We start from the raw sequence: 16,075 nt of genomic DNA, 5'->3' as shown, positions 1-16,075 counted from the left end.
TTCATCAATGTCCTAATATGAAAAATATAGTTGGAAATAGTAAAGGTTCGTAATTCATTTTACGTCTTCATGCTTATGCGCTCTATAACACATAGCCTGAGTTATACGGGTGTCACACAGCGCACTTTTGATCGCGATCAAGCCCGATCCGGATCGAATTACTCGGTCGTGATTGGCTCCTTTGCACAAAATGCGCTAGAGAGCCAATCGCAGTCGAGAATTTTGATCTGGATCGGTACCGATTGCGATCAGAAGTGTACGTGTGACACCGGTATTATTTTTTGCACGGCAAAACGAGTAGCTGATGCATCCTTGAAACTGAAGACCACAGTTAAAGCGTAACAGATGTCAAAGGCTAGGCTTTTTTGGCTGAGGTAAAGATAATTCACCACTGTGGTCGCTAAGGCCAAGTACTGGCTGTACTGTTATTAAAATAAATTCATGGTGGATATTTCCGCATCCAATTATGAATATCTGTAATAGCTGTCTCTTTATATCGTTCTTGTAGCCAAAGCTCTAGAGGTTCGCAGGTTCAAGTACCACGCACTTAATATTTTTATTATTAAGCTTCTGAGTGAAGAAATGCTCCTTATATGCATAATCAAAAATTTAATTATTGTTAAATGATACATAAATTCCACGAACTGACAGAAATGGCAGTGCTTTCTGTGCTGTATCTTTCCATCACAATGAGTCTGCAGGTGCGTCACATTTTGTTTTTCATATCTTTCAAAATGCTTCTATTTCTGACATGTAGTGGATAATTGTGTTTCAATGCTATCTTAGATTATTCTGTGTAGACTGTTGTTTATGTCTGCATTAAGTAATCTTGTTTAATCAACGCAGAACAAGACAACGGACAGCAAAAGTGATCGGACGTGTTTGTCTGCGTCCCACCATTTTTGCCGTCCTTTGCCTAGCCCGTTTTCATACTTTACTGTATTAGGTCCGCTTGATGCTTACACTTCAACTACGCATTGTGCTGTATTTTTGTGGCTCCCGCCAGACTTTTATTGTGAGTTTTTTCTTTATTCTAAAGCGTCGGCCTATAATGAATCCTCGTAAGGTTTCACAGTGCGAAAAAGTAAAGTATAATCACATGAGACCTCATTTAGTTGTACGGTCTTTCCCACATTTGTTAGACTCTATTTAAAATGCTGAAAGGAGGAGGAGGAGGAGGAATAAACTTTATTTGTGCACAGCAGATTTGAGACCTAGGCCTCTACCTAAATGACGGCCTCGAGCCCTTGGGCCCTGGCGGCATCTTCGGCCTGCTGGATTGCCTTGAGTTGGTCTTCCGGTGCACAGCTGAGCAACGCGGTCTCCCACTGCTCTCTGGTTTTAATTATTTTATTCTGTATGGGTGTACGAGGACAAGCCCATACCATGTGTTGTAGGTCCGCCCTTTCTTCACAGAATCTACATCTATCCGTGTAAAGGTCCGGGTAGTAGCGGTGGTAGGCCACCGGGTTCGGATATGTATCTGTTTGTAAGAGGCGCCATGCCGTCGCTTGCCGTCTATTTAACGAGGAGTGTGCCGGGGGGAAATGGGCCCTTCCCAATTTATAGTGCTTGGTGATCTCGTTAAAGCTGGCCATCCGGTCTCTCTCCGTTCCCAGTATTTGTTGCGTGTCACCTGCTCGGCCTGTCAGTTCTCGAGCCAGGTTGTGCGCTATTTCGTTCCCGGGAAGGGAGGAGTGTGCGGGTGCCCATATAATGTGAATGTCGCGATCTTCACGAAAGTTGTTTAAAATTCTGAGTGCTTCTGGCGAGATTCTTCCTTTTGCATAGTTCTTGACTGCTGTCTTGCAGTCGCTTACTACGGTGTTGGCTTCCGTGGAGGCTATTGCCAGTGCTAAGGCAGCTTCCTCCGCCACCTCTGCCTTCCATGTTTTCACCGTCCCACTAACTCTGCAGTCACCCTCTAGACTCGTAGCAACTATCGACATACTCTGTCCATTTGCGTACTCCGCCGCGTCCACATAGACCACGTCCCTGGCATCACGGAATCTTTTGTGGAGAGCTCTCGCTCGTGCGTTTCTTCGATCTTGGTGAAACTCCGGGTGCATGTTTCTGGGGAGTGGGGGTATTGATAGATGTTCCCTTATTTTCCTTGGGATGTCTCTCCGCACTCCGTGCTGTGCTTCGTAGGTTATTCCGATGTCATCTAAGATGTGTCTCCCCGTCAAACTCTGCGTAAGCCTTTCATACTGCGCTACTCTCTGTGCCTCAATAAGTTCGTCTAATGTATTGTGCACGCCGAGCGCCAAGAATTTCTCGTTTGACGTATTTGCCGGAAGTCCCAAGGCTTGCTTATAGGCCCTTCTAATAATGCAGTCTATCTTGGCTTTCTCTGCAGCGTAGAGCTTGAGGTAAGGAACCACATATACAATACGACTGATTACGAATGTTTCTATTAATCGGATGAGATTGTGCTCTTTCATGCCATAGTGCCTGTTGGATATCCGCTTTATTAGTCTGATTGTTTGTTGAACACTATTGTCAAGTAGTCTAATGGTTTCTCCGTTATGGCCGTTTTCGGATATGCGGAGTCCCAGTATTCTCAGGCTCTCCACTATCGGTATTGTGGTGCCTTCTACTGTGACCACAATGCCCGGCCTTTCCCTAATGCTTTTTCGACCCCGGCATGTGGGCCTATAGAGCAGAAGTTCTGATTTTTGCGAGGAGCATCTCAGTCCCTTGTCTTTGATGTAGTCTTCTACCGTGTTTACTGCGGTTTGAAGGATCTCTTCCACATGCCCATCGCTTCCACCCGCCACCCAAAGCGTGATGTCGTCCGCGTAGAGGCTGTGTCCGAGTCCTTCTATCTTTTCGAGTCTCGCAGGAAGACCAATCATTGCCACGTTGAATAGAAAGGGAGATAGGACTGAACCCTGTGGGGTACCCCTATTACCTAGCTTGAGTGCGTCCGATTTGGATTCTCCAATTGAAATCTTTGCGGTACGATCTGTCAAGAAGTCTTTGATGTACGCGTATGTTTTACGTCCTACATCCAGTTTTTGGAGATTTTGTAGTATGGCCTTGTGCGTGACGGTGTCAAAGGCCTTAGTTAGATCGAGACCTAGTATGGCCTTAGTGTCTAGACTTTTCTCACCCGCATCTATGATCTGATGTTTTAGTTTGAGCATAATATCCTGCGTCGATAACTTTGGTTGAAATCCAATCATGGTATGTGGGTAAAGTCCTCCATCATCCATGTATCTCGTGAGACGTGTGAGAACCACATGTTCCATGAGTTTACCGACGCAGGATGTCAGGGATATGGGCCTTAAGTTAGTCAGTTGTGGTGTCTTTCCAGTCTTTGGTATAAAAATAATTTGGGCTGATTTCCATTGACTTGGAATGCTGCCTTGCTCCCAGCAGTTATTCATGTAGTCCGTGAGAGCTCGGATGGATACGTCGTCGAGGTTTCTAAGTGTTTTGTTACTTATCCCATCAGGTCCTGGTGCAGATTTCGAGTTGAGCCTGGTCAGTTCATATCTGACTTCTGCCTCCGTAATAGGGGTATCAAGATCTGGATTCTCGTTACCTAGGTAATCCGGAAGTACTTCTCTATCCGCATCTCCAACGTACATCTTTTGGAGCTCTCGGAAGAGCTCTTCTTCTGTGCCGTTGTAGCTGTGTATAACCTTCTGTAGATTGTGTCTTTGTATGGTTTTTGTACTACCGGGGTCCAAGAGGCATCGGAGAATGTTCCAGGTCTTGGACATTCCTATCTGCCTTTCCATCAAGTCGCACGTGGCTTCCCACTTCTGTTGGGTTAACCTATTTGCATATATCTCGATTTCCTTGTTTAATTCCACAATTCTCTTCCTTAATTTCCGATTATGTTTTTGCTTTTTCCATCTTTTCAGCATGCTACCTTTCGCTTCCCACATGTGCAATAATCTGCTATCCATCTCCTCTATACCTGCCTCCTCTGGAACAGTTTTGGTAGCTCGTTTAATGTTTTCTTGCAGTTTCTCTGCCCATTTCTCTATGTCCGTTATAGTGTCTTCCGCATCATCTTGTCGGATTTTGCGGAAAGAGTCCCATTCTACTAGCTTCAGTTCTCTCCCTCTCTTTTTCCTTGGGCCTGCTTGTACCGTTGTGACGACGATGTAGTGGTCACTACCTAAGCTTTCCTGCATGTTTGTCCATTGAGAAATTGCTACATTCTTCGTAAATGTGAGATCTGGTGTCGTGTCGTTGGTTACGCTGTTTCCTATTCTGGTTGGTGCCTGAGGGTCAGTTATGAGCGTTAGGCCTTCGTGCTGAGCGTCTGCCCACAGGCTTCGGCCCTTAATGTTCTCTATGCTGTATCCCCAAGCCGCGTGTGGCGCGTTAAAATCGCCGACCACGACTAGTGCCTGCTTGTGCGCTACGCTCAACACTTTGCGGAAGAGTGGGCCGAATTTGGGCTTGTGCCGGGGTGGACTATATATGTTCAGAATAAATAGACTTCCCTCTTCTTTACGGGAGGGGATTATTTCAATCAGGACGTGGTCTATGCCGCGCACACCGGTATCGTGCTCGACAGCCGAGAGGTTTCTGTGTATGAGCGTCGTGACGGTTGCCTTCTCGCCGGAAGCACTATACGATTTATACCCCGATAATTTTGCGATCCCCCCGGTTTCCTGCAGGGCGATGACATCTGGCGCCTCCTTACTTGTTATGAACTGCTGCAGGTTTCCTCGCTTGCGACGATACCCGCGGCAGTTCCATTGCCAAATCGCGTATTGGTTACGCGGCGCCATGTTGATTTATCTGTTCTTCCCCGGTGGCCTTGCTATTTTCTACCGCATTCGGCCTGCTATACGGCTTGCTTTTAACCGGTCCTGCGCCTGCTGGCCTAATATCCTTTGGTGTGCTTTCTAGTGCCGCTACTCTATTCTCTAATCCATCGAATCGTTGTTTAATCTCTACATACATGTTTGTGATTTGTTGCTGTAACCCATCGAACATTCCTTTAAACGTTCCCATAACCTCGCCGATTGCAAAGACGCTATTTTCTTCAGCCGTTTCTTGCGCCCTCCTTTTGTGTGGTGGTGCTTCTCCGTTCGCTTGCGTGGGAACGGGCGTTGGAGCCCGACTCCGCGTCGACGTCGTACTGGCGGAGGGTGCGTTGCCATTCTTTTCTTGCTGAAGCTTCGCGTTTTCTGCCCTAAGCTGCTTGATCTCATCTTTAAGCATTGCATTCTCTCGGGTAATCTGTTCTAACATGTTTCTAATCTGTGTCATTTCCTGTTCTAGGGCGGACCCTTTAATTTTAGGCGATTGAGTAGCAGTGCCGGAGACCGCGCTTGCCCAGCTCACCTGTGCTTTGCTCCCGTCTCCCCCTCGATTAGTTCTCGAACCGGACCTCGACCTTGATCTCGTCCACGATCTGGTCCTGGACCTGGACCTGGAGCGTTGGCGACCGGCTTCCCCTGGCAGTCTCGGGAAGGAACCGGAGCGGTGTCTTCCATAGTTTTTCCTGCTTGTTTCTTTGTCGGTTGAGGGCTGCTTGCTCGCTACAGTCTTATGATTATTATTGTTGCTCCCTCTGTTTTCATTGTAGTTGTCGTAGTAGTACTCTTCCTCTTCGGCCTCTTCTTCCCTCCTCCGTCGCTCCCAGCGGCGTCTCCTGACCAGGTACGGTATCTTGTATCTTGCTTGGCACTTCTTGTCTCCCGTGAGGTGGTCTTTGCCGCACAGTTGGCACTCCGCGTTGCAGTTGTGATCCTGCTGTGGATTTTTGCACCCACACCCCCGGCAAATCTTGTCTTCAGGGTTGGGGCACACGTCAGCCCTGTGCCCTGTTCTTCCGCATCCATAGCATATGTCGATGTGTTTTTTATACAAGGAGCATTGGATAAGCATCGCTCCATACCTCACATATCTTGGGACGTGAAAACCTTCAAATAAAACGATCACGTTGTCAGTGTTACCCATTCTCTTGGCGTGCAAGACTCCAGGATTGCGTGGCGTGACCAGACTGGTCACTATGTCCTCCGGACTCTCCTCCTGAGATATTCCTCTGATGAGACCCTTGGATGTATTATCAGGAGCTGCTCTGTAAGCACTTGCTTCAAATTCTTGTTCTCCAAGGCGTAGCTTATTGATAGCCCCATATTTCCTGGCTCGGTCCTCGGAAGGCGTGCTGAGCACCACTATATTTTGTTTGCTGTTTATGCATATGCTGTCTTCCTCCGCTGTCTCTCGGCCGACCCCGGCAGCGTTGCGCAGACAGTAGTAAATGCGATCCAGCTTGTAGTCTGATACCTTAAGTCCGCCACGTCGACGCACGATAACCCTGTAGTCTTCTTTTGGCAGGTTAGGCAGCCTACTTGCTTTGATGATTTGTCGCACCTTGCGTTCGTTCTTCCATTTGTTTCTATTTTTTGCTTCCCCGACGAAGGCTCTTTCTTGCTGTTCGTGTCCCGCCAATCCGGCACCACCGCTGCATCGCTTCTTTGTGCCTCTTCTAACTTCGCACCAACCTGATTCTTTTCCGAACTCCTCCGGTTGCATTTCTTCGCCTCCCACGCTCACGACTTCCATTGGGGAGCAGGGCCTGGGTATCTCCGTCGGTAGGCCGAGCTCTCTCAGCCACCGCTGCGGCGGAGCCGTTCGAGGTGTCGAGGCGTTCTAGTTAGGTGTAGATCTACCGCCACGCGCAGCGAGAGGAAGGACCGATTGACGGCCGAAAAACGGGCCCACCTTGTAGGGAATGGCGTCCTTGGACTCCTTGGCACCTGTTCTTTTGAAGATCAATGGATTTCTCCACAAAATGCGATTTTCCGCCGAGAATCATAAGAAAATGCGGAGCTGACGCGATGTGCTAATGTGCTGTCCTAACTTCACTCATGATATCTAGATCTGCAAGTTTCATTTTATCAGCATGTATATTTGTTTTGTGAACAGTATTCATGTGTGCTTTGTGGGCTATATAATATAAGGTGGCAGTAAATGATTCATTGTATTTTGAATCGGGTGTGGGCCCACGTTTTTTGTTTATTTTCAGCAGAGCGGCGACAGTGAAATGCGTTGAAGCACCCGACAAGTTAATTGTTATATAACATTGGTTGGATGCTTGAATGTATTACACTACTGCGGCTTCCGGATGTGCGTGCGTGTGCGCGCACACACTCATATACACAACATACACATACCATCCGAAATACGCCCGCCGCAGGATCCCATTTCGGATGTCCGATGGATGTACAAATTTGTTTATATATCCATCGGACGGCCGCGAGACATCTGTTGGAGATTGGCGGACGTCCATTGGTTGTCCGTTATATCGCAAATGGATATCCATAGGACATCCGTTGGAAATCTGTGGTTGCTTGGGAATCTTGACGGACGGAGCGTCCAGGTTTATTAGATCGCTCTCTTTTCTCTTTAAGCTGACGGAGAGTGGGAAACTGTGTTCACATAAATTAAATTTGCGTTTTTTTTTGCGGTACCACTGTGAAGAAAAAACTTCTTACAGATCTCTAGCAGGGTAGAAAGTGAAATAGAGTAATTAACCCAAGCAACCACGCATATCCGTCGGACGTCCTATGGATATCCGTTTCCAATATAACGGACATCCGATGGACGTCCGCAAATCTCCAACAGACATTCAATGGATATCGACAAAAAAAAAACACAACTTTGTACATCCATCGGACATCCGAAATAGGATCCTATGGCGGACATATTTCGGACGGTATGTATGCGTATGCGTATGCGTGTCCCTGTATGCGTGTGCGCGCGCACACACGCATACAGGGACATTTTGAAGCAGCGATAATAGAATGCATTCAAGCACCAAACCAATGTTTTACAGGGTGTCCCAGCTAACTTTAGCCAGAGTTTAAAAATATACAAATGCCACATAGCGGGATAGAACAAAGATAACGTTGCTCGCCGTCGCTTCTTCTTCTTCTTCTTCATCATCATCATCATCATCATCATCATCATCGTCGTCGTCGTCGTCGTCGTAGTCGTCGTCATCATCAGCCTGGTTACGCCCACTGCAGGGCAGAGGCCTCTCACATACTTCGCCAACTACCCCGGTCATGTGCTAATTGCGGCCATGTTGTCCCTGCAAACGTCTTAATCTCATCCGCCCACCTAACTTTCTGCCGCCCCCTGCTACGCTTCCCTTCTCTTGGAATCCAGTACGTAACCCTTAATGACCATCGGTTATCTTCCCTCCTCATTACATGTCCTGCCATGCCCATTTCTTTTTCTTGATTTGAACTAAGATGTGATTAACTCGCGTTTATTCCCTCACCCAATCTGCTCTTTTGTTATCCCTTAACGTTACACCCATCATTCTTCTTTCCATAGCTCGTTGCGTCGTCCTCAAATTAAGTAGAACCCTTTTCGTAAGCCTCCAAGTTTCTGCCCCGTAGATGAGTACTGGTAAGACACAGCTGTTATACACTTTTCTCTTGAGGGATAATGGTAACCTGCTGTTCATGATTTTAGAATGCCTGCCAAACGCACCCCAGCCCATTCTTATTCTTCTGATTATTTCAGTCTCATGATCCGGATCCGCGGTGACTACCTGCCATAAATAGTTGTGTTCCCTTACCACTTCCAGTGCCTCGCTGCCTATCGTAAGCTGCTGTTCTCTTCCAAGACTGTTAAACATTACTTTAGTTTTCTGCAGATTAATTTTTAGACCCACTCTACTGCTTTGCCTCTCCAGGTAAGTGAGCATGCATTGCAATTGGTCCCCTGAGTTACTAAGCAGGGCAATATCATCAGAAAATCGCAGGTTACTAAGGTATTCTCCATTAACTCTTATCCCCAATACTTCCCAATCCAGGTCTCTGAATACCTTTTGTAAACACGCTGTGAATAGCATTGGAGAGATCGCATCTCCCTGCCTGACGCCCTTCTTCATTGGGATTTTGATGCTTTCTTTATGGAGGACTATGGTGGCTGTGGAGCCGCTATAGATATCTTTCAGTATTTTTATATATGGCTCATCTACACCCTGATTCCGTAATGCATCCATGACTGCTGAGGTTTCGACTGAATCAAACGCTTTCTCGTAATCAATGAAAGCTATATATAAGGGTTGGTTATATTCGGCACATTTCTCTATCACCTGATTCATAGTGTGAGTATGGTCGATTGTTGAGTAGCCTTTATGAAATCCTGCCTGATCCTTTGGTTGACAGAAGTCTAAGGTGTTCCTGATTCTATTTGCGATTACCTTAGTAATCGCTTGGAGTAATCGCCGTCGCTTGGAGACACTGAAACTATTTTTTTTTCATTCCGCCTATTTAGATCATTAGTCTTAATTAAACAACGTACTTCTCAAATATTATAATTAGATGGAAAGTGTCAATGAGAAAATTGTAGAGCGACATGAAACACTCTCGATACACCTTTCTGTTGCTTAGTACGTGCTACATATAGTGTTTTTACGAGCGCGAACGAAGCCCGCAAATGCATGCAAAATTGTCGCGCGACTGGCCACTCGAGGCACTTTGCGTGCATTTGCGGGCTTCTTTCACGTTCGGAAAAACACTTTTATGTAGCACGTATATCGAGGAACATAAATCTGCATCGGGAGTTTTTCATGTCACTCTACAATTTCCTCATTGACCCTTTTCTTTCGATAAATTGAATAATTAATTAACACGAATTATATAATTAGGTACGTGGAATGAAAAAAATAGTTTGAGTACCTTCAAGCACCGGCAAACGACATTACTTTTGTTCTGTCCAGCTACGTGAGATTTGCACATTTTCTTAACTTTGGCTAAAATTAGCTGGGACACCCTGTATAACAAGTGGTCAGGTGCCTCTGTGCATTTCACCGTCGCCGCTCTGCTGCAAACAAACAAAGAGTATGGGCCCACACCAGCTTCAAAATACAATAAATCTTTTACTGCCACCTTATGTTATAAAGTCCGCAAAGCACATATGAATGCTGTTCATAGCAAGAAATAGACATGCTGATAAAAGAAAGTTTGCAGATCTAGATATCCCGACTGTACTTAGAACAGCACAGACATAAAAAAAACTCCCTTGAACATGTTAAGTAGTCTAACAAATGTAAGAAAGACAATACAGCTAAATGAGGTCTCATCTCAGTAAACCACAAATATCCATTGGATGTACCACAAAAGACCACATATCTAAGACATGTAACGACGTATAGTTCACATCTATAATATGTTCCACTATAGTATATGACAGTCAAATGTCACCCGAAGGAGGTCGAATGTCTTTGTGATTGGGACATCTCTTTCACATCCAATGCTTCCGCGCATTGATCGTACATTGTGAATTGTGACTAGATGAACGCACCATACCGCAGGAATACAAGCGAATTTTCTCTTATACCTAACAGTGAGATCCCGGGAAGGGAAAATTCACGCTATTGTACGTTCCAGCACTGCGACCGGGCATTTAATTTGTTTTTCCCCGCCATGTACATGTTCGCGATCCTAAGAAATAGAAAATGTGTTCCTGAATTGCGAAATGTCCCTCCGTTCATTTTGAAAACTTTGAAGTTCAAGTAATAAAGCAAAGAATTTCAGTTATGACTGCATTTATTTTTTGTAGCGTAGTTATCAATAGCAATTTTGCAAGACCCCTGCACTGCTGGACAACGCGCGTCAAAAGCCGAAACTTTCGATTTCGGTTACGTCGTTTTTTTCTCGTACATAAACGCTTCCTTTTTCAATTATATCTATTAGTAGACTGTTCAAAATATGTAGTCTTTAACTTGCTGATATATTTGGACAGATAATAAAGAAAAAAGAAGCTTGAACTCGCAATATCTGACTTTACATAGCCATGAATATCAAATCAACATGCGCCTCGACGCAAGTGCATGGTTATTTACCTCGCGCGAGCAGCATGAAGTGTGCTAGCTTCATTAGTGTCTTTCCGACTTCTGTTGGGTTGACCATGGCCCAAGTACGTATATACTAGGCAGAACTGTACAGCTGCCTACTGAGATTTAGAGCTGCGCTTCTGACTGCTATTTGTGATACGTTTGTTCGCCTTGTGGAGCACTTATTGAAATGTCCTGAGGGCAACATTTTTGGAAGGCAAAACGAGTAGCTGACACATACGGAGCAAAAGCCCTCAGATCTTCTCTCTCGCACCCGCTTGTACTCGCACCTGCGCACAAACGTCGGGCGATTCCTCAATATGACCGTCTCGTAGTGAACAAATCCTTGCAACTGGAGTACACTCTATTGTCGGCGCGTTTGCCGCCTTCACAGCCTGCTCGAAGTCACCTGCTCAGCTACTGCGGTATGACAGTTACACCTATCTCTATTTGAGCCATTAGAGTATCGGAACGTGTTTTGTTTACAGGCACCAACAAGCCATAAAGTGAGGGGAGAGCCGTACATTCGAAAGAAAGCGTCACTGCATACGAAGGCCACATTTGTGGACTTACGACCTTGCCCAGGCAGCCAGCAGTCAATGGCTCGAGAAATCACAAGTGCGGAACAGTGCCGTGGTGCATGTACGCCGCACACATGCGTTAACGTGTATTGCCGTCTTATCCGCGCAAAAGTTTATGTGCCTTGCGACGTTTGCAAGCTGTACATAGGCTACCTCAGAAGTTAAGGTCGATGATTCTAACACGACGCGACCCTCGACCTTGGGCTCGGAGGCAAAATGATGTAGCGAATCACTAGCGCAGTAGGTATATAAAGATCCTTGTAGCATTATATTGAATGTATTTATGTTTAAAGAGGTAAAGATAATTCACCATTCTGCGATCGCTAAGTGCAAGCACTGGCTATACTGTTATTAAAATACATTCGTAGTGGATGGTAGTGCTTTCTGTCTTACACCTTTACATCACAATGAGTTTGCAGGTGAGTCACATTTTATATTCTTAATATGTTTCAAAATGCATTCTATTCCTGACATGTTGTACATAATTGTGCTTTAATGCTATCTTACATTATTCTGTGTGGACTGTTGTTTATGTCTGTATAGAGTAGTCTTGTTTAATCAACGCAAAAATGAAACAAAGGACGCCAAAGGAGGTGGGATAAAGACAGTGTTTTTCTTCATCTCACCGTTTTTGCCGTCCTTTGCCTAGCCCGTTCTCATACCTTACTGTATTAGGTAGGCCTTGATGCTTACACTTCCACTACGCATGGTGCTTTCTTTTTGTGGTTTCCGCCACACGTTTATTCTTGCTTGTGAGGTTTTTCTTTATTCTAAAGCACCTGACTATAATGAATGCTCGTCAGCTTTCACAGTACGAAAAAGTAAATTAAGTATAAACACATGAGACCTCATTTAGTTGTATTGTCTTTCCCACATTTGTTAGACTCTGTTTAAAATGCTGAAAGGAGTTTCTATGAGTGACGCCGGAACTATAACTTGAGTGTGGGGGCTGAAGTCAAGTTCCATTCTGTCGGTGTTTTTTTGGTATAGTTTAAAAAATAATTTTTAAGGATATAGTTACTCTCCGAGTTTCGTATGAAATAGAGCAATATAATTACCGGTTAATTCTTTATTTGCACTACGTCGTGTGCGGCGATTTCTATTTTCTGCGTGCCAAAATAACTTTAGCACGAAGCGCTTCCAGTCGCTAACTACTGTATATCATTGACAAGGAACAGTTCGGAGTTAGTTGTCATTTAACAATTGTTTATTGACGCTCTACAAATCTCTATATTTAGGAAATATGGTATTTTTTCTGTTTTATGTACAATGTAAAAAAATTATCTGCAAGCAACAAATGAAACAGCACGATACAAAAACACACACTCGTACTATAATACGCTGATGCATTTCCTTGTAATTTACAAAAGCAGTACACTTATTGCACAGTATTCAATCAATTAATGACACTGTATTTTCAAGAACACAAAGAAAGTATAAATAAATATTCGGATCCACCAGGGATAGCGGAATATGGGTAGAGGCCAGACAAATATATATATATATATATATATATATATATATATATATATATATATATATATAAAGTGCACACACATATATTCAATATTAAACGAACATAAGCTCAGACCATATCTCCCCATTTAAGTCCACAGTCCTTGCATAGACAGAATTAAAGAGCGACTTGCATGCTAATCCGAAATTATGTGCAGTTTTTATCTCAAGGGGTATCATGTTCCATACTTTAGTTCAATTAAGTTCTGTTAGTCTCTCGCCATAAACGTTACATCTGACCAAGTTAGAATTCAAGCAAGTTAAATAGACATGCTAGGTGGGACCAAAGGTTGCTGCTCACTCTGCTGTTCTGCTCAGGAATTCTTTGATGATGTCTTCTAAATTGAGGACTGACGTCCTTTCCTTGTGTATATAAAGAATCAGCAGGTGCGATAACTTCCTCTGAGTCATTCGCTTGCGCAAGTACGTTTTTACTAGACGCACACCACTAAAAGAGCGCTCCCCAGCGACAGATGCAGGTATGGACAACAAAAGCTGGACGTATCTTGCGACCTAATCAAGCCACTCACGAATAGTTTCTGATTTCTTTCGGAGGATCTCAAAATGCTTAGGGTTGTGAGAGAACCAGCGTCGCATAGAAGAGTTGGCAGAAGGAGAAACTGCACCGAGAGCTTACACGGCTAAAAGTCAACTGAATGTACTCCCAAAAGCTTCTTTAGTTTATCTGCTGTAAACTGAATTCCCTCAGCAGCGCTGATCAAGATGCCTTCTAGTTTTACGATATCATCCATGCCAGACGGCTCAAAACGCCATTTTGTTTCGCTTATGAACCGGTCGGAAACAGCGAAATACCCCTTGGGCAGTGCAGCCTTAGTTATGTCTAGTGCAACTGAACAGTCCTGTCGGTTGCCTCGTACCTCATAAGCGGTTTTGACGGCCTGGAGATACGAGGCTCTTTCAGGCCTAGCTGAGCTGCAGTTGCGCTAGTCTGTTCCCACAGCTCATAAAACGTGGTTTCAGAGTGGAGCCGGAAGATCACTTCACAGAAAGCCTCTGATGCTTCTTTCGCACCTGCGGCGCGATGTGTTGCGCTCTGGTGAGCCTTTGCAAGTTCTTCACAAGGCCCGAAGAAGGCTACGGAAATGTTGATGCCCAACATCGTTTCAAATTTCTGCAAAAGTCTCTCATAACCTCTCAAAATTGTCTTGCTGCTTCTGGTCACCGAATCTGCTGTCTGCAAGATCATTTTGAGTGTCTGTTCAACTCCAGCGTAATTATCAACGAACCGTTGCATTGATTTTACTCTAACGGTCCTTCGCGTTGGGAAAAACGAGAGCAAGTTGTTAGGCCTTGATCCGGCCTCTACAGCACCCTCGCGTCTAGTAGGAATCACTATGTCAGCATAAACACCTTTGCGCTTCTTTGAGTCAAGGATTGCGTCGGAAACCTTTAGTGGTCCTGAGAGCATCTTCATTTAAGTCGCAGCTTCTGCTAGATTCCTGCATCACCAGGTCTAAGCAGTGATTGCTGTAGTGTTCGTACAGAGACCTTGGCTCACAGTCACTAATTATTTTTTGCTTACATGAAAAACGCCCCGACGTATTCGCCGCCCCATCAAAGCAGTGACCTCGTAAACAGTGAAAGACAAGGCTTAGGTGCAAGATCATGCCCTCGATGGCCGGGTACAATGTCTCGGATCTGCTGTCCGGTGCGTTGTACAGGCCGAGATACTCCTCTTGGACTTGAAACGTCTTGCTGTGCACCCACCGCACACAAAAAGTGAACTGTTTCTCACCATTTATATCCACCATTGTGTCATCAGCGATAACACCGTAGAACGTAGATAACACCGTAAATAACACCGTCGCAGCTAACCCATTTGTCCCTCTTAGTCATCCATGTCTTAAGGGCTGCAACGTCCTCCGATCTCTCCTCGAGCGAGTCGAGCAAATTTCCGTCACCTGTACCGCGCCCTCGAAGAGCTTGACCTGTGCGGCAGAGGTAACGCAGAGAGCTTACAATGACACGTAGAGCCACCCTAGCCCCTTCCTGCTGTTTACTGCATTGCTGCGACATGAGACGCAAAAACCCCTGTTATGTGACAATTTCAATTAAGAGAATCCAAGTGAAAGTGACTCTTTTTCAAGTGATCTAAACTTTTCCGTAGGTTTTTTCCGATTGTTAAAGCCGGCCTTAACAAAAGCTGGCTCCACATTTCGAACGTTTCCCTTTTTTTCTTCCTCATGTAGACGGCACTGATGACGTCGCTTTTGCTTTCGTACGAAAGCCACGGCCATTTCACGTCTCGTTGGCACGATATACCAGCACGGTTTCTGGGGAAAATGTAGTTTTCGGCAGGACCGACAGTCGGACAGCGCTGACTCGTCCTCGTTGGGTCCGTTACTTGAATGTGCGAAGGGGAGCGAATGCAAGTTGCTTGGGGCTTCATCAGAGCTGGTAGCTTCTGCTGTCTGGCGAGCAGCCCCATTGTTGGAACGTCTACAAAAGAAATGGGATATACTTTATGGTCGCATAATTGTTTTTCACAACATGCTTCTTGTAATCTCATTTCCAGTAATTGGTGTTGCGAAGTCGGGGGTAGCTTTGACAATTTCTTCTAAATCTCGGCCTAACAAGTTGGTATCGTCTGTAGCAGATATGAGAGACTTTCTAAGTAGCATCTTTGTCTACAACATCGGGATTTGGTGCGGTGGTGGGTATGTGTGTTTCTCGCCCAGTCGACAGACGGAGCGGTCGCGTACCCATGCGCAAGCTAGGTGGCGGCGCGAGGGAAGATGGAAAATACCTGCAAGTGAGCGCATTCGGCGTTGTAATTAAAGCATGCGTATGTTGGGTGTGACCGGCTCTGTTCTCTATGGATTGACGCAATGAAACAGAGAGCGATATCGATAAATGCTCAGGCTGCGACAAGTAATCGAAATTCAAGCTCATGACTATGTTGAAGAGACCATTCAACACTTTCTGAACATGGTACGGAAAATTCGCAAATATGTAGACAATACCGCTGGGAACGTGCGAGCCAAATATTGTTGCTCTGCGTGCGGTAGGGAATATACAATCTCGCATAGCCTATCGCTCATTCTCTCCTGCAGGTTTGACAGAGCGCGCTGTTTTTCTCTTTACTTCACGTCATCGATGACGCAAAGGCAAGCATCCTTCGGAT

At 45.2% G+C, this 16,075-nt stretch overlaps 1 pseudogene; it reads right to left on the bottom strand.

Annotated features, from left to right (window-relative positions):
• Window positions 1-13,203: 13,203 nt before the first annotated feature.
• Window positions 13,204-13,682, bottom strand: LOC139059011 (uncharacterized; annotated as a pseudogene).
• Window positions 13,683-16,075: the final 2,393 nt, after the last annotated feature.

The sequence above is a fragment of the Dermacentor albipictus genome, chromosome 1, assembly GCF_038994185.2.
Source record: "Dermacentor albipictus isolate Rhodes 1998 colony chromosome 1, USDA_Dalb.pri_finalv2, whole genome shotgun sequence".
Taxonomy (NCBI): Eukaryota; Metazoa; Arthropoda; class Arachnida; order Ixodida; family Ixodidae; genus Dermacentor; species Dermacentor albipictus.
This window is presented reverse-complemented; position numbering and strand designations above follow the sequence as displayed.